The sequence below is a fragment of the Scardinius erythrophthalmus genome, assembly GCF_964197995.2.
Source record: "Scardinius erythrophthalmus genome assembly, chromosome: 10".
In the NCBI taxonomy this organism is placed as follows: Eukaryota; Metazoa; Chordata; class Actinopteri; order Cypriniformes; family Leuciscidae; genus Scardinius; species Scardinius erythrophthalmus.
Window position 1 is genome coordinate 2,530,009 of NC_138230.1, and position 18,956 is coordinate 2,548,964.

Here is an 18,956-nt window from a genome sequence, read left to right on the forward strand (position 1 = left end):
TATAAGATCCAGCATTATGGGGTTTCGTATCTCTCCCCCTAAGACGGAGAAGGAGAGGAGGGGACGGGTCCAAAATTTGATGGGTCTACACCAGCAGGGCCAGACGGTGGGTTGTCTGGCTCAGACTTTTTGGACCCTCTCTAGAGGCATGGACTACAATGATGCAGCTTTAAAGGATTTTTTTAATGGCTGCCTGGATGACCCATTGCCTGGGTGGGAGATGAAGGGGTTGGAGGTCCTGGACTTTTGGGGGTTCACCAAATACCTCCATCATCGGAGCCAGTGGGACACACCAGTCACGCCAACCATCAAGCCAGCCACCGGATCTGTCTATTGCTGTCCAGGACTGGTTTCCAGTGTGGCCGATTCTCCGCTGATGTCGGCGCGTGTTGCCAGGAGGGCCATCGTGTCTGGGTCTCGTCCCACCAGGGCCGTCCTGCCTGAGTGTCTTCCCACCGAGCCTGCACTTCACGTCACGTCTGCCCAGCCAGAGACTGTTCACGTCACGTCTGCCCAGCCAGAGACTGTTCACATCACGTCTGCTGAGCCGGTGTCTTCGGACAAGATGGCCGCCGCCGAGAGTGTTCCCGTCACGTCTGCCGAGCCTGTGTCTTCGGACAAGATGGCCGCCGCCGAGAGTGTTCCCGTCACGTCTGCCGAGCCTGTGTCTTCGGACAAGATGGCCGCCGCCGAACCTGTTCACGTCACGCCTGCCGAGCCTGTGTCTTCGGACAAGATGGCCACTGCCGAGCTTGGGTCTTTGGACAAGATGGCCGCTGCCGAGCCGGAGCCAGTGTCTGTTCCTGAGCCGGAGCCAGTGTCTGTTCCTGAGCCGGAGCCAGTGTCTGTTCCTGAGCCGGAGCCAGTGTCTGTTCCTGAGCCGGAGCCAGTGTCTGTTCCTGAGCCGGAGCCAGTGTCTGTTCCTGAGCCGGAGCCAGTGTCTGTTCCTGTGTCTGTTCCTGTGTCTGTTCCTGTTCCTGTGTCTGTTCCTGTGTCTGTCCCTGTGTCTGTCCCTGTGTCTGTCCCTGTGTCTGTCCCTGTGTCTGTTCCTGTGTCTGTTCCTGTGTCTGTTCCTGTGTCTGTTCCTGTGTCTGTTCCTGTGTCTGTTCCTGAGCCGGTGGTGCCAGTTCCAGTGTCTGTCCCTGTACCTATGTCTGTTCCTGAGCCGGTGAGGTCGGTGCCTGAGCCGGTGGTGCCAGTTCCAGTGCCTGAGCCGGTGGTGCCAGTTCCAGTGCCTGAGCCGGTGGTGCCACTTCCAGTGCCTGAGCCGGTGGTGCCACTTCCAGTGCCTGAGCCGCTGGTGCCAGTTCCAGTGCCTGAGCCGCTGGTGCCAGTTCCAGTGCCTGAGCCGCTGGTGCCAGTTCCAGTGCCTGAGCCGCTGGTGCCAGTTCCAGTGCCTGAGCCGCTGGTGCCAGTTCCAGTGCCTGAGCCGCTGGTGCCAGTTCCTGGGCCTGAGCCCTGGCCGCCCGAGAGGCCTTCTCCGCCCTGGCCGCCCGAGGGGTCTTCTCCGCCATGGCCGCCCGAGGGAAAGTCTCCGCCATGGCCGCCCGAGGGGTCGTCTCCGCCCTGGCCGCCCGAGGGGTCGTCTCCGCCCTGGCCGCCCGAGGGGTCTTCTCCGCCCTGGCCGCCCGAGGGGTCTTCTCCGCCCTGGCCGCCCGAGGGGTCTTCTCCGCCCTGGCCGCCCGGGGGAGAGTCTCCGCCCTGGCCGCCCGGGGGAGAGTCTCCGCCCTGGCCGCCCGGGGGAGAGTCTCCGCCCTGGCCGCCCGGGGGAGAGTCTCCGCCCTGGCCGCCCGGGGGAGAGTCTCCGCCCTGGCCGCCCGGGGGAGAGTCTCCGCCCTGGCCGCCCGGGGGAGAGTCTCCGCCCTGGCCGCCCGGGGGAGAGTCTCCGCCCTGGCCGCCCGAGGGAGAGTCTCCGCCCTGGCCGCCCGATGGACTGTCGTCCCCGTCCTGGCCGCCAGATGAGCTGTCACTCCCTGTTTCTGTTCCCCTCCATGGACCTGGCCCCCCATCCCTCCCCCTGATCCTCCACCGTTCCACCTCCCGCCTGGACTCTTGTTTTGTTTGTTTCTATGTCTTGGAGCGTCTGGTAGCCGCTCCGTAGAAGGGGGGTCATGTCACAGTGTCTGGTTTATGTTCCTTGGGTCACCACTAGATGTCCTCCTTCCTCACGGTGTCCAGCACACTCTTGCACTACATTCCCCATGATCCTTGTCTGTTCATTGCACTCAGCTGTCCCTCATCACTGATCATTGCACTCAGCCTGTTTCCCATTATCATTGTCATTTCCCTGTGTATAAATACCCTGCCTGTTTTGTGTTTGTTACGGATTCCTTGTTATTCATCACGCCACTTGTGAGGTCTGTTCCACTCGTTCCTGTTTATTGTTTTATGTTTTGGACAGCCTTTTTGTATTATTGACCCCTGCCTGGACTGTTTTCTGATTTACGGATTTCCCTATTAAATTCCATTTTTGCACTATTGGATCTTCCTGTGTTTCCCTGAGTGTGGATCGTGACAATAATGCGTTAAGAGCTCGCTCAAGTACTGCGGAGCTAAACCATTCAGTGCTTTGTAAGTAATCAGCAATATTTTAAAATTTATGCGATGTTTAATAGGGAGCCAGTGCAGTTTTGACAGAACCGGGCTAATATGGTCATACTTCCTGGTTCTGGTAAGAACTCGAGCTGCTGCGTTTTGGACCAGCTGTAGTTTGTTTATTAAGCGTGCAGGGCAACCACCCAGTAGAGCATTACAATAATCTAGCCTTGAGGTCATGAACGCATGAACTAATTGTTCCGCATTTGTCAATGAGAGCATATGACGTAATTTAGATATATTTTTAAGATGGAAAAATGCAGTTTTACAGATACTAGACACGTGACTTTCAAATGAAAGATTGGTATCAAAGAGCACACCCAGGTTCCTAACCGACGACGAAGACTTAACAGAGCAGCCATCAAGTGTTAGACAGTATTCTAGATTATTACGTGAGGAAGTTTTTTGTCCAATAATTAGAAACTCTGTTTTTTCAGAATTTAGAAGTAGGAAATTACAAGTCATCCAATTTTTTATATCCGCTATGCATTCCGTTAATTTTGTGAATTGATAAGTTTCGTTAGGTTTTGAAGAAATATAGAGCTGAGTATCGTCAGCATAACAGTGAAAGCTAATTCCATGTTTCCTAATGATATCTCCTAAGGGTAGCATGTACAGAGTGAACAGCAGCGGTCCTAATACTGAGCCTTGTGGTACGCCATACTTAACCTGTGATCGATGAGACATCTCATCATTTACTGCTAAAAACTGATAACGGTCAGATAAGTATGATTTAAACCATGCTAGTGCATTTCCTGTAATGCCAACATAATGTTCTAATCTATTTAAAAGAACGTTGTGGTCGATGGTGTCAAATGCAGCGCTAAGATCGAGTAACACTAATAGAGAGATACAACCACGATCGGATGATAAGAGCAAATCATTTGTGACTCTAACGAGAGCTGTTTCGGTACTATGGTACGGTCTAAATCCGGACTGGAAATCCTCGCAGATATCATTTCTTTCAAGAAAGGAACACAGTTGTGAGGATACTGCCTTTTCTAATATCTTTGACAGAAAAGGTAGGCCACGAGATAGTATCTTGAGGACACGAGTTACTATCTTGAGGCCACGAGATACTATCTTGAGGCCACGAGATACTATCTTGAGGCCACGAGTTACTATCTTGAGGCCACGAGATACTATCTTGAGGCCACGAGATAGTAACTCGTGGCCTCAAGATAGTAACTCGTGGCCTCAAGATACTATCTCGTGGCCTCAAGATAGTATCTCGTGGCCTCAAGATACTATCTCGTGGCCTCAAGATACTATCTCGTGGCCTCAAGATAGTATCTCGTGGCCTCAAGATAGTATCTCGTGGCCTCAAGATAGTAACTCGTGGCCTCAAGATAGTATCTCGTGGCCTCAAGATAGTAACTCGTGTCCTCAAGATACTATCTCGTGGCCTCAAGATAGTAACTCGTGGCCTCAAGATAGTAACTCGTGGCCTCAAGATAGTAACTCGTGGCCTCAATATACTATCTCGTGGCCTCAAGATAGTATCTCGTGGCCTCAAGATAGTAACTCGTGGCCTCAAGATACTATCTCGTGGCCTGAAGATAGTAACTCGTGGCCTCAAGATACTATCTCGTGGCCTCAAGATAGTGCCTCAAGATAGTAACTCGTGGCCTCAAGATACTATCTCGTGGCCTCAAGATAGTAACTCGTGGCCTCAAGATAGTAACTCGTGGCCTCAAGATACTAACTCGTGGCCTCAAGATAGTAACTCGTGGCCTCAAGATACTATCTCGTGGCCTCAAGATAGTAACTCGTGGCCTCAAGATAGTAACTCGTGGCCTCAAGATAGTAACTCGTGGCCTCAATATACTATCTCGTGGCCTCAAGATAGTATCTCGTGGCCTCAAGATAGTAACTTGTGGCCTCAAGATACTATCTCGTGGCCTGAAGATAGTAACTCGTGGCCTCAAGATACTATCTTGTGGCCTCAAGATAGTGCCTCAAGATAGTAACTCGTGGCCTCAAGATACTATCTCGTGGCCTCAAGATAGTAACTCGTGGCCTCAAGATAGTAACTCGTGGTCTCCAGATAGTAACTCGTGGCCTCAAGATAGTAAAGTGTCTGACACATGGACCCTTTGTTATTAAATTGGACCCTGTAGTGCAATACTTCACATTCTGTGCAATATTCTATGTTTTAATATTCAGTGTGCAATATAGTTTGCTGCAGTTCTGCTTCTATTTATTTACTAGTACTGTAAATCTTGTAGGCTGCATATCCATAGTCCTTTATAATTCTTCTTCATATTTTATAGTCTATATTTATACTTTTTACATGTATACTTGTTTATTTACCAACTTCTATTATTATTTATATTCCTTTGTTTTAGAGATGCACCGATTGATTGGCTGGTGACCGGCGACCGGCCAGTCAGTCTGACATATGCCGATTTTATGCCGGTCAAATGCAGTCGGGCGCCGCATGATTAACCTTTTGAGTGGTACGGTCTCATATATGGGATTTTTATTTCTGTGCCCCTGAGAGTACGGTGCCACATTTATAATGTTCAGTGACGTCGCATAACTGCCAGATCCAAACTGTGCTTTCGCGCATTGGCTGGCGCTGAGCCAGAGTCGGACGCGTTCAGCGCTGTCATATATCACAACTAAGCAGTGTTTTCAACTTCATAATGTTTATTTTTGGTTTCAGATATTTAAATACACATAAGCACGAGTAAAACAATACATTTGGAGTTTGTAAAATACACACTGATGTCTGTGGAAGCAGCAATAACAATCTATTCAAATATAATTTGCCGACATGTGTTATTCATATCACACAAACATAGTGCAAGACAAGGAACTATAAAGTTTACTCTATTCTTCTCAGTTCACCGGCCACTTTCTTGCATTTATCTCGGTAGAAACTGATGAATTCACGTGCTGTAAATCCGACTGACAGGACAACATTGCGGCGCCCATCTCATGTTATAGATCAAGATTATTTATATAGGTTTTTAAACGACCAAACACACTCACTTACACGTTTTTGAGAATCGGAATATCAGATAGGCTAGTTGATGACATGGTAAGCAAGTTTGTGAATATTTTGAATAAAAAAGGAAAAGCGAAATAAAAGCGACACATCTGTCATACAGTATTATTGTGGCTGCGGTGTATCAAGTGACGCGTCGCCATGGAATCATTAAAGGGAACGTTCGCCTTGAAAAAACTCACTCTGGGGATGGGGGTGTCAGTTAGAATATTTTAACCTTACGCGTGAAAGGGTTAAAGAAGATCGAAAATAAATATTTGTGTGTGCTGTAAAGTTATCAATAGCATCAATAAAGATCAATAAAGTATTTCTGATTCTGATTTTAAGTTAGCCTATAGTGGAGTGTGCAGACTGGTTCATTAATTATTGAAGTGTTTCACATTTTGGTAGTTTTGAATGTAAGAAAAGCATGTGTCCGTGTAGCCTACGAAAAAACGTCAGCAGAGGGTGTTCTAGGGCTTAGGTCACGGTACCTCAGTCTGGCTGTATTTCCATATGTGTATTTCCCGGTATTTCCCAGTTGACAGCAAGACATTTAAAGGAATATAAATAATAATAGAAGTTGGTGAATAAACAAGTATATACATGTAAAAAGTATAAATATAGACTATAAAATATGAAGAAGAATTATAAAGGACTATGGATATGCAGCCTACAAGATTTACAGTACTAGTTAATAAATAGAAGCAGAACTGCAGCAAACTATATTGCACACTGAATATTAAAACATAGAATATTGCACAGAATGTGAAGTATTGCACTACAGGGTCCAGTTTAATCACAAAGGGTCCATGTGTCAGACACTTTACTATCTTGAGGCCACGAGATAGTATATTGAGGCCATGAGTTACTATCTTGAGGCCACGAGATACTATCTTGAGGCCACGAGTTACTATCTTGAGGCCACGAGTTACTATCTTGAGGCCACGAGATACTATCTTGAGGCCACGAGTTACTATCTTGAGGCCACGAGATAGTTATAATAAATTTTTTTGACAAAGTGGGACTAGGGGGGCTCCGTAGTATTGCACTACAGGGTCCAGTTTAATAACAAAGGGTCCATGAGTCAGACACTTTACTATCTTGAGGCCACGAGTTATTATCTTGAGGCCACGAGATACTATCTTGAGGCCACGAGATACTATCTTGAGGCCACGAGTTACTATCTTGAGGCCACGAGTTACTATCTTGAGGCCACGAGTTACTATCTTGAGGCCACGAGTTAGTATCTTGAGGCCACGAGTTAATATCTTGAGGCCACGAGTTACTATCTTGAGGCCACGAGATAGTATCTTGAGGCCACGAGTTACTATCTTGAGGCCACAAGTTAGTATCTTGAGGCCACGAGATAGTATCTGGAGGCCACGAGTTACTATCTTGAGGCCACGAGTTACTATCTTGAGGCCACGAGATAGTATCTTGAGGCCACGAGTTACTATCTTGAGGCCACGAGTTAGTATCTTGAGGCCACGAGTTAATATCTTGAGGCCACGAGATAGTATCTTGAGGCCACGAGTTACTATCTTAAGGCCACGAGATACTATCTTGAGGCCACGAGATACTATCTTGAGGCCACGAGATAGTATCTTGAGGCCACGAGTTACTATCTTGAGGCCACGAGTTACTATCTTGAGGCCACGAGTTACTATCTTGAGGCCACAAGATACTATCTTGAGGCCACGAGTTACTATCTTGAGGCCACGAGTTACTATCTTGAGGCCACGAGATAGTTATAATAATTTTTTTTGACAAAGTGGGACTAGGGGGGCTCCATAGTGGTGTGATTTTATTGTGGTCTATTTTGTAGAATGGGCAGGTAAACAGAACGAAGTTTGATGTTCGCTGGAAACTCTCTCTCTCTCTCGTGTCCAGGTGCGTATAGTCAACAAGGCATTGAGACGGTCCCCTGCTCTACGCACTGAGTATATTTATATCCCATGGTTTTCAACAGACTGTGCTGGTGTTACAGGGTGTTTGTGTAATTGCTGCCGTGTGCTGGTGCGGGTGGCCTAGCCCAAAGTAGGTATCTGTTAGCCTGATATCCAATTAATTGTTAGACTTTGGCCTTGCAAAGACTCATGTTTGTTTCATGTGTAGCCCGTCATTATACCAGGTCCCGTGCGTTCCTTCATCCGTGCGCACTGGCTTGTGCGCGCTCCGGCGTTTGTGTGCTTCAGTGCACACAGGGTCATTAGGAGCCTTCTGTGAATGAACACTGTCTCTCGTGAGTGTTTGAAGGTTTACAAGTGCTTTCAATGTATATCATCAGTAGGGTGCATGGGTGTGGGTTATGGGGATAAATAAATAAGTGTGTTTCTGTCTTTTTAGGTCTTTCCAGTTTGTGTACTCTGTTTGGACATCCAGCCACTGTTTTCTCATGTATGAAACTTTTGTATGTTTTTATCATTCAGTTATATCATGCCTGTGAACTTCTATGATTAAGGTCACGTTCTTCTGATTATTGATATTTTACCATTGAGACAAATTGTTGTATTTGGGCAGTGCACAATATTAAAGATTGGGACGGGGAAGTGCCAGTGGTATGTGCAATATGGATAGCTTCCTATACAGCTGATCATAGTAGCACTTTCTGCACTTTACTTGTTCTTAGACTGAAGCGGGCATTGCTTGCGTTCTCGTAGTTAGTGGGCAGAGCTCAATGCTCAATGTATTAAAGGAATAGTTCACTTTAAAATTAAATTTTGGTATGTTTTAGCTTACCTCAAGGGCATCCAAGATGTAGGTGTCTTTTTTTCCGCAGTAGTTTAAATTTTGATATTTTTAGGTCAAACCGTTCTTGTCTCTCAGTCAGATAATGCAGGTCTGTGGTCACCACAGTCCAAATTAAAATAATTCCCAATCGTCCAAATTAAACAATTCCCCATCGTAAGTACACATTGATGGCCTAAGACATGAAACGAGCGGTTTGTGTGAGAAAACGAACAGTATTTATATCGTTATATCGTTATTCGTTTTCTCACACAAACCGCTCGTTTCGTGTCTTAGGCCATCAATGTGTACTTACGATGGGGAATTGTTTAATTTGGACGATGGGGAATTGTTTTAATTTGGACTCTGTGCATGCTCTTTGAGGTGGTGACCACAGACCTGCATGATATGACTGTCAGACAAGAACGGTTTGACCTAAAAATATCAAAATTTAAACTACTGCGGAAAAAAAGACACCTACATCTTGGATGCCCTTGAGGTAAGCTAAAACATACCAAAATTTAATTTCAAAGTGAACTATCCCTTAAGGTGACCACCTGTGTGGTGTGATTAGAATTGGTGTGCACTAACAAAGCACTTTATGGTTGATGCAGTGTAACCTCGGTTGCTGTCTTTGGTGTGCTGAATCCCTTTGGAGCCTTGTACTCATGGTGAATTAAACGTGGATCCCTGTCAACATTGAGCACTGTGGTCCTGCCCAACATTATTTAGTGTAGTTTTTCATATGAATATTTGTCTACAAGAATTCATGTAAGTGCCTCTGATGTATTACTGTCATTAATGGTTGTTTTTATATAAAGCAAATATTTTAACAACTCTGATTGAAGATCACAAATAAATAATGTTTATATTGCTTTTGTTACATCAGCCTTCAATGGTTTCATTCACTTGAATATTATTAGCGTGGGGTACATCTTTATTCTGGGGTACTAGTTGGGTCTCCCATCCCAGTCCAATAAATGGGAGTGGCGTAGTTACACCATATTTGGGGTATACTATCCTGGGTTTTAACTCACAAGGGCCACATAAAAATGAAATAAAATGCAATAGATGATTCACTTGTGAATGTTACTATAATCAAAGGTATTTTAATATGTTTGGAGGGCTGAATTACTCAAATTGAGTCATTAAATAAATATTATATAAGGAGATGTTTGTAGTGGAGCATTTGCCAGTATAAATGTCACTTCTGAAGAAACAAAAGTCGCTTTTTACAATACAGATTGTTTCAAAGCAGCTTTACAGTGATAACAGGAAAATAATAATAATAATAATAATTCATTACATTTATATAGCGCTTTTCTCATTGCTCAAATTGCTTTACATAGAAGGGGGAAATCTCCTCAACCAACACCAAGGAAATAAGCAAAATAATGCAACAAAGTTTGTTTCGGCTGTACAGCAGATCTAGAAGAAAATTATGTCATTGTCCAGATTAAGTAAATTAGGTGATAATTAATTTCTGTTAAAAGATGTTAATTTAGTTAATTTATCTATACAGCTGCTCTGGAGAAAACAGTGATGTCATCATCCAGCTCAGTTCAGTTCTCATATAATGGTGTCAATGCATATCAATAATATTGTTGAATATTAAGTGTCTCCAACTAAGTAAGCCAGAGGCGACAGTGGCAGGAACTCAAACTCCATCAGTGACAGAATGGAGAAGAAAACCTTGGCAGAAACCAGACTCAGTCGCTCAGTTCTGCTCTGGCCAACGAGCGAACAGTGTATGATTATGATTCAGGCATTACAGGTCAGAGGTCAGATTGGATCTGAACATTCAGAATATTTATCCAGTTTCATCTGATTGAAGGTTTCCTGGTTTGAATTTGGATGAAGGATTGGATCATTCTGTGAAGTTATACACAAACACATGTGTGTGTGATGATCACTGTGGGTTTGTGTCTGTTGATTCTGTTGAATGTGATTGTGTCTGTAGAGGCTCTTTATTCTCCATCAGCTGATCCAGAGAAGGTCAGACTAACATCTAGAACCTGTAAGTAAAACACAGACAGTCAAATGTGTGAGACATTATTGCATTATCAACTTTAGAACAAACAAAAACAAACTACTTTGACTATTAAGTGAGATTATGATATAATACTGTGATACATGATTGTTAAAGCTGTTTTTAAACATTCAGATTTTGGTTTTTCATCTAAATCACCATGAATGATGATTACTTTTGGGTATTTTGTAATATGTATTTCCCTTAGCAAAAATAAATAAAATGTAATTAAAAAACTTAAAATGCTTATTTAAATATATAATTTTATTTAGTGTTATATATTTAGTGTTTATATGTGACCCTGGATCACAAAACCAGGCAATAGCTAACAATACATTGTATGGGTAAAAATCAACGATTTTTCTTTTATGCCAAAAATCATTAGGATATTAAGTAGAGATCATGTTCCATGAAGATATTTAGTAAATTTCCTACCGTAAATATATAAAAATTGATTTTCAATTCGTTGTATCTCACACCACGTTGTATCTATCCTAACAAACCATACATCAATCGAAAGCTAATTTATTCAGCTCTCAGATGATGTATAAATCTCAATATCAAAAAAATTACCCATGTGACTGGTTTTGTGGTCCAGGGTCACATATTAACTTTCATCACTTGGCTTAATAGGACCATAGACATATAAAATACGAATAGGATTACCAAATTGCATATCACAGTTTTTGGCTAGATGTAAGAAAATCACGTGACGGGACATATCCTATTGACCCTGTTAACATTTACAGGTTTCTCAGACGTGGATGGCATCATAGTTGAGTAAACTTCTATAGCAGTGAATGAGAGACTACATTAAATATATTTTTTGTGTTCCCATTTGCTCAAATAGCAAAAGAAAAACACGACAACAGTGTTTTCACAACTTTCAAAAACAGTAAAAAAAAAAGAAAGAGAGATTGATAATGGCAGTCAGAAGAGAGAAAAATGTCAACTTTGTCACAGCCGCTGTATTAGAAACACCCTCACAGCAGCGTTAACTAGTTTTTTGTAATATAATACAAATATAATGTTATAGGCGTAATGATCCTCTATTATGACAATATGCGGCAACATGTAAGTTAAAAGCGCATCATCTGCACTAAACGGACGATATTCTATACTCTTATGTTTATCTAACTCTTACATTTTGTCTTTATTTGTGAATTTTCAAATTACTTGTATTTTAAATACTTTTTTCACAGCAGTATTTTGTATTTTATTTAAATACATTTGATAAGTATTTGTAATTTGTAATTAAATACTTGTTGATGTATTTGTGCCTATCTCTGCCCTTATCTATAATCCTGTATGACTGTCCTCTTTCTATGTGTCATGTTTTGGGTTTGTTCATGTCATGTTTCCATGTCTGTCATGTGATTCCCTGTTTCTCATGTGATCCTGCCATGGGTTAATTGTCTGATCATTGTTCACAGGTGTCCCTTGTCTTGTCATTAGTCTGTGTATTTAGCCCTCATGTTTGCCATGTGTCTTTGTCAAGTATTGTTCCCTGTAATCTGCTGTTGTGTAAGTTGTAGTTCATGCCACACCACGTTTATGTTTCACGTTATGTTTTATTTGAAATAAAGCTGCACTTGGGTTTCTCTTATACTGGCGCATTGGAAGAACTGCTTGTGTGTTACTGCTGTGCCCGACAATTCAGTGTGAGTAAACAAGCTTTTTATCAATAGGAGTCGATCATAATAGTAGATATGTTAGTATAATATGCCCGCAAATGTGTTTTAGGATTATTCCTGTGCTGATGACCTGTTGATCTGAGAACGCGGTTCGGCTACCTAATGTGAGTGCATGGTCAAGTTCATTTACGATTTTTATGAAAGGTGGTTCTAAAGATCTAGGATGTGTTATTTTAGAATGACTCATGTCTACACTCTGCTGAGTTACGAGTGCCAACATTCATGGACGTCCGTACCGAATAGACTGCGATACAACCCACTTCTACTTTCATTTAGACCGTTATGTCTCACAATCAACAAAGTGAACCATAGCGTATTGTTACAAGGTACGTGAGTATTTTACATGTTTTGTTTTTAAAGTATAGAATATGGGGATTTTTATGTGGAATAAAAACATGAAATGGTTTTAATTGCAGGTTTCAAAGCCTCTTTTGAGTTTAGTGGCCATCGTTTCTTTTCCCACTGAAATTTGAGATTAGTTTGTGTTTTGTTTACATTTAATTAGTTGGATAATCATGTCATTATACTTTGTGAATTTTTTTTATGGTATTAATTTTGTGAAATCTTTCGAATGTGAGGTCTTGTTTTATTTATTTGGTTTGGATTTTTGTGTGTTTCCTCCCATGTGGCGTGTCCTCCAGTTTATGATCATGATCAGTTTTATTTTGTTTTATTTTGAGTGTCATAATAATCATTGTTTTCTGAAATATAATGTAATTTAAACTATATCCAAGTCAGCTCGATTTATTTCAACATTAGATTCATTATTGTTTTTTTTATATATATAATTGTATTTATTTAATATTCAATCCTGATTTGTTGGGAGCATGGCTCATTGTTTTGTTTATCCTCTGTTTAATGTTTTTCTTAAATTTGGTGTTGAGTTGCTGTGGTATGTTTTTGGTTCTTTGTGTTTTTAGTTTGTTTTATTTTCTTTAGTTTTTCAAATTTTAAACAACATTGCTGCCAACCAGGTTATTATTTCAACAACAGTATCTATGGATCGTGTATGTCATTTTTAATAAAGTGTCAACCTTTTGTACTCTGGCTTCTAGTTCATTTATTTGAACTGCCTGTGTTAAATATCATTGTTAGGGTCCCCCATCCCAGAAAAGTGGGGGTGGCGAAGTCAATTTGGTTGACATTTCAAACAGTTATATACTTGAGGTCACATATGATAAAGAAACTAGTGATACATATTTACCATTATCTTCTTTTGCCATTGACATTCTCTCAAAATACATCATGATAAAAGTAAAACATTGAATTGTTTGGGAAAAAAAGAAACTTAAAAGTAGTTAATTGTTATTAAAATCACACATATTCAATGTGTAGCCTATATTATGTATAATTCACCATTACAAGTAAACTAAGAAGAAACTAAATTAACTTTCAATTAAAATATTAACCGTTTTAATCATAACTACTTACAGAAGCGTCTTCAGTTTATAATGTGGATCCTCCTTCAGATCAGAGAGCAGCTTCACATCTGAGTCTCTTAGTTCATTTCCAGACAGATTTAGTTCTCTCAGGTGTGAGGGGTTTGATCTCAGAGCTGAAGTCAGAGCAGCACAACCTTCATCTGTAACACCACAATCCCTCAACCTGTAGAGAACAATGACACTCTTCAGTCTCTCAGTTCAGGATCTACAGCTCAGATAAGCAGAACTTCACAATCAGACACTTAATCCACGTCACCATTAACAGGTCCAGTCTAAGGATCAGACCCGCTTCTACAAACTGCTTGAGCGGATTAGATTCCATATCATAAAAAAAATTGCAAGAATATTTATTTTTTATACAAGTGTAGTGAGGTGTGTAAACATCACAATCAGTAAATGAGTGGCCAATGAGCTATCGCCCCACTACAGTATATAAGCCTGTTGTTTATGCCTCTTGGTGGGCGAATGGTCGAAAGCCCGACCCTTCCTTTCGTGGCTTTGTACTATGGAGGTATGTGTTTTTAGCTGTGTAGCTTAGCTGTTTGATCTCAGTGTTATTTAGTGACGTTATGCGATTTTACTTGTTTAGTGTGATGAAGGCTGGCGGTGTGTGGAGGGCTGTTGGTCTCGGTGTGGTGTTCCTTCAGGGCCTCCATCTGTGTGGCACCACAGTGTTACATAGCCCGGTCAGAGCACCAGCTGTTGTTGTTATATAGCCCAAAGAGGCTACTCTATAATCTCTGTATATGCCGTCGTGGGTTTTACGTCATCAGATCACAGTAGGTATATTGTTTGTGTGCTAAATAACCATGAATGCCTTTTAAATTGAGATTTCAATAGATGTTTGTAAGGTCCTCTGTGCATGTGTCAGGGCAGGCTGAGTGAGAGCAGTCATCTTAACACATCTCTCTTCCTATCCTTCACTCTGACCCACACTGCTTTTGAGGGTCCAGTCACATCCTCATCCAAAGCCCAAGTGGGCTTGAAAGTTCCTTTTTGGTTGTGTTTGGATTATGTATTTGTGTTTGTGGATTTTTGTATTACTGCCACCGACCTCAGTGTCATGATTCTGACTGTTTTGCAACAGTCTCCATCCATTGTATCGATTACCGCCATGGTTTTAGTAGTTTTGGTAATTTTTGCAATCTTATGACCTGTGGTTAGCTCCTCTAGCTCTGTGATTAGCTCTGAGTTTGGTGTGATCTTTATACTTCTGTGAGAGTATAAGTCCTTGTTTTGTCTGTAATGTGTATGGTTCTGTAATATTTATCCTTTCTTTTTTTTATTTTTAGTATATTGTAATTTGTGCTTTTCTTGTTTTTTGTTTTGTTACATTGGACTTAAATTGATTTCGATTTTTCTTTATTTACATTTTCCTGTTTATTAGCGTTATTTTCTTCCTAATGTGATTTTCTGTTTCTTTTGTTCTTCTTTGTAGGAGCTGAGTGTTTCCTGAAGCGGGCTGATTCTTTGCTGCACAGGCTTTACTTCACCAAGGGCTGTCATTATTGCTGTGTCATTATTTTCAGTGAATCTAGTGGGTGTGATTCTGATTGGCGTAGTGTCTCTTCTGTGTACCTGGTGCCGTCATACTAGCCCGTTATTCAAATAGGAAGCCTCAGTCCCCTGCAATTATTATTATTGTTTTTGTTTCATTCGACCACTGGTAATGATGCTGATTGTTGGTCTTAAACTACTATGGGCCAATCATTGTAACTTTAATAAAAGCTATTATTTTTGTACGGAAACTCATGCCTCTTGTCGTTTCTAAGTGGAATGTACTTGTGTGTCCCTTTATTTGGGTTGTTTTCCCCGTTTCTCTGGGGTGGCGTAGTCACTGCTAGAGCCACGTTTTGTTTGCTACACAAGTACCCGAAAATCATCAACATATCTGTATATGAACACAGCTGTCACATGTTGACATGACCCAGTCATGTTTATACTATCATTAATATTGTAAAATGATGTCAGACACATTGGAAAGAATCTAATGTAAATGAAAATAAAAACATTGTCACATGTTTATGGTCAGCCTAGTTTATATTTTCATGGACTTTTAGTTTGTCTTCATGTTCATCATGTGTTCCTGTGTTCAGTTTTTCCGCTCCTCATCATCACAGTAAATAAATGTCAGCTGTGTTCAATTAATCATCCTCATTTGTGTTTGCTTTTAAGTTGGTCCCTCACATTCATTCTCTGTCCAATCACCATTATGCTTAGTTGTGCTAATGCCTGTCTGCCTACTCTTGGATTACTTGGTAATAAACTATGTTGGAATTATATTTATCTGTCTTCTTTTTCCTGCCTGCACATGCTTGTGACACATTAGTTATTTCACAGTAGATTTTTTATATGGCAATCATTATTAATCATATGAGACATTTTATACAAACTTACCACAGTATCTCCAGTTTACAGTGAGGATCCTGCAGTAGATCAGAAAGCTGCTTGACTCCAGAATCTCCTACTTTATTCTCAGACAGACTCAGTTCTCTCATGTGTGAGGGGTTTGATCTCAGAGCTGAAGTCAGAGCAGCACAACCTTCATCTATAACACCACAACCACTCAACCTGTAGAGAACAATGACACTCTTCAGTCTCTCAGTTCAGGATCTACAGCTCAGATAACAGCAGTTTGGAGAAAGAATCCAATAACCAACAGAATGTAGAAGTGAGACAGAAGTTTGGAGAAATTACACAGGTTTAGTTTCTGTCAAAAATTGTCAAAATTTAAAGATTGTTTTGGAAGGATGCGGAAACTTATATTGAAGATGACTAATAAAAAATAGTTTCTAATGTATTTTAAAACAAACAAAAAATAAACAGAAAGGTTTTATACAGATAAATAATAAATATAATAGGATTAAAGATAAAACATTTAAAGTGCCATTTATAGTACAGTTAATAATTTTACTGAGAAAACATGCTACCACTTGAACGATAACATATGAAGGACAAATGGGCTCTTTGTAAACCATAATTTTATACATTACTTCTATTGATATTTATTTAGTTTATTTTGGTCCATAAACTCAAAATTAAATCCATAAGATAAAACACATGTATATTTATTATGAATTAGTTAACAAGAGTTACAATTCAAGTAAGGACTAGCAGAAGCCATTACTTATTACAACACTTCACACAATCTCATAATTTGCCTTCATTCAGTCTCTCTTTACGTTTGTTTAGTTTGTCTGTTCATCTGTCAAACAACAGAATATGGCCAATTAACAAAATGTCATCAACAGCTCCTTAAATCATTTATTCAACTATATTTAAAGAATATAACCTTCGGTCACATTTCAGTTTGGGTTTGGACTTTCTGTTTGTATTTTTGATCAGTTCCTGTGTTTATTTGTTCAGTTTCCTGCCACTCCTTTGTTTCTATGGTTACCGTCTTCATTAGTTCTTTTGGTTCAGCTGTGTGTCATTAATCTTTTTAAAGTCCTTTGTTTGTATCATGTATATATACTAGGGCTGAACGATTAATTGCATTTGCGATAATATCGCGATATGATGAAACACGATTTTCTAACCGCAAAAGCTGCGATTAAACTTTGGTCACGTGACACGCGTCAGCAGTAAAGTCTGCACTACGGAGGAAGCATCAACTTGGCACGCTACGCATATAGACCTGGCATAGGCTACAGGAAAGAACAGTTTGTGTTTAATTTATGTGATATTGTGTTATAGATTCTCTCCAACGATTTTGTATCTATTCAGATAATTTCAGAATAGAGTCTGATCTTAGTTTTAAACACAGATACGTGATGACGCTGCGTGTGCTTTATAAACAACCATATTCTGCTTGCTTCTAATTCCTCTGTCTCACACACACACACACACACACACACACGCACACACGACACCACTCGAACCTTCCGAAAAATAATCTTTCATAAAGTTCGGAGAAGTTGAAGCGAATTACAAGGACATTCGCGGGCTGCATTGCACAAGATGCGCGTCACGCGTGCTTTGCTTGATGTTACTCTTGTAGTCTCGCCCGCCGGTATTTTCCTTACAAATGCTCTACGAAGGCATCATATGTCTTTTGGAATGCAGTTGGCTTATATATTAAAAATATGAAAATCACCGACAGAAGCTGCTTTCAGTTTCAAATACTCACGCACACTTTGCGATGAGTGCTTGAGCATGCGGCTGTGAGCGACTCCGTCTACGTGGTTAAATGTACTTGCATCTCAAAATGCTTTTATTACGCGAAATTAATGTAAACGCAGTAAGTTATTTTAACAGACAGGACAAACCACATCTTATATTTCAAAAGAGATGAAAACGTTCAGACAGCCTACCCTTAAATACTGAAAGCATTCTTTGTTTATTGCTTGTAATGTTTTTAATGTTTTTATTTTATTTGCTTTTATGTTTTGGAGCTATATTAGTTAAAATTCTTAACATATAGTTGTATTTGGTTTTTTAATGTGTATTTCTTTTTAAAAGTACTTATAATTATAAATATTTTAAGTTTTATTAATAAGATTAATTAATAAGAAAAATTGTAATTGGCTCATGAGGTGCTTAAAGATTCCCATCCTATTTTACAATGATGTATTGCTTGTTTTTGTTGAAATAATAGAAAAGATAAAGAGCTTAAAAATATTAAATATTGTGGCTGGTGGCTGAGTCCTGAGATGCTGTGACGATCTCGCGAGACATCGGGTGCGATCTAATATGGCGGCGCCCTGAACGCAACTAAAACAAAAATAAACCGATCTACCTCCCAGTTATCTACTATTACAACTTGCACCAATTTAAACACCAGAACTGGATCAAGAGACAACGTGGAAACCTTGGAAAAATTTATAGATCACTACTTCAACAATTTGACTATCATGCCACAACCACAAAAGAAACAGCCGCGACGGGAATACTCAGCAGAGTCCCAGGATGAATCTACTACAACAATAGAGGTGGGTCTTCTAGAATCCATAAACAATAAACTGGCAATTCTTGAACTACTCCATCAAGATATCAAGGATCTTAAAACCAGCCTCGAATTCAGTCAATCCCAGATAGAGTCGTTGCAAAAAGCCAACAACGAAATGCATACAAAAATATCAGAAATCACAACAACAATAGAATGTCTCTCAAACGAAAATAAACTATTGAAAGAATCCTTAATAGACATCCAATGCCGCAATATGCGAGACAACCTGATCTTTTCGGGTATACCAGAACAAATCCAAGATAACCCGGAACAAGCGATCAAAGATTTCATGCATTCTTCTCTCAAACTCCCAAAAGAGACTGTCAACAATATTACCTTCCACCGCGTTCACCGTCTCGGATCTAACAACAAAAACGCCGACACTAAACGTCCGCGTCCCATCATTGCAAAATTCGAGCATTACAAACAGAAAGAACTGGTCAAGAGCAAGGGCAAAGAACTGCGTGGAACTACCTTTGGACTTAACGATCAATTCCCACGGGAGATTCAGGACAGGCGGAGAATA

General features: G+C 40.8%; 1 long non-coding RNA gene and 1 pseudogene across 2 annotated transcripts in view; one reads left to right on the forward strand and one right to left on the reverse strand.

The window, feature by feature from the left end:
* LOC308697128 overlaps positions 1-18,956 on the reverse strand; it is a 370,896-nt pseudogene that overhangs the window by 113,058 nt on the left and 238,882 nt on the right. Inside the window, exons 10-11 of the transcript in view lie at positions 15,880-16,053; positions 13,472-13,645 (exon numbers count right to left, since the gene is read on the reverse strand). The product of the transcript in view is annotated as an uncharacterized misc_RNA (transcript). The remainder of the gene's footprint in view (positions 1-13,471; positions 13,646-15,879; positions 16,054-18,956) is intronic.
* LOC308697193 lies at positions 11,839-13,080 on the forward strand. Its single transcript, XR_014030905.1, has 4 exons — positions 11,839-12,007; positions 12,090-12,144; positions 12,218-12,366; positions 12,457-13,080. It is a non-coding gene; the product is annotated as an uncharacterized lncRNA (long non-coding RNA).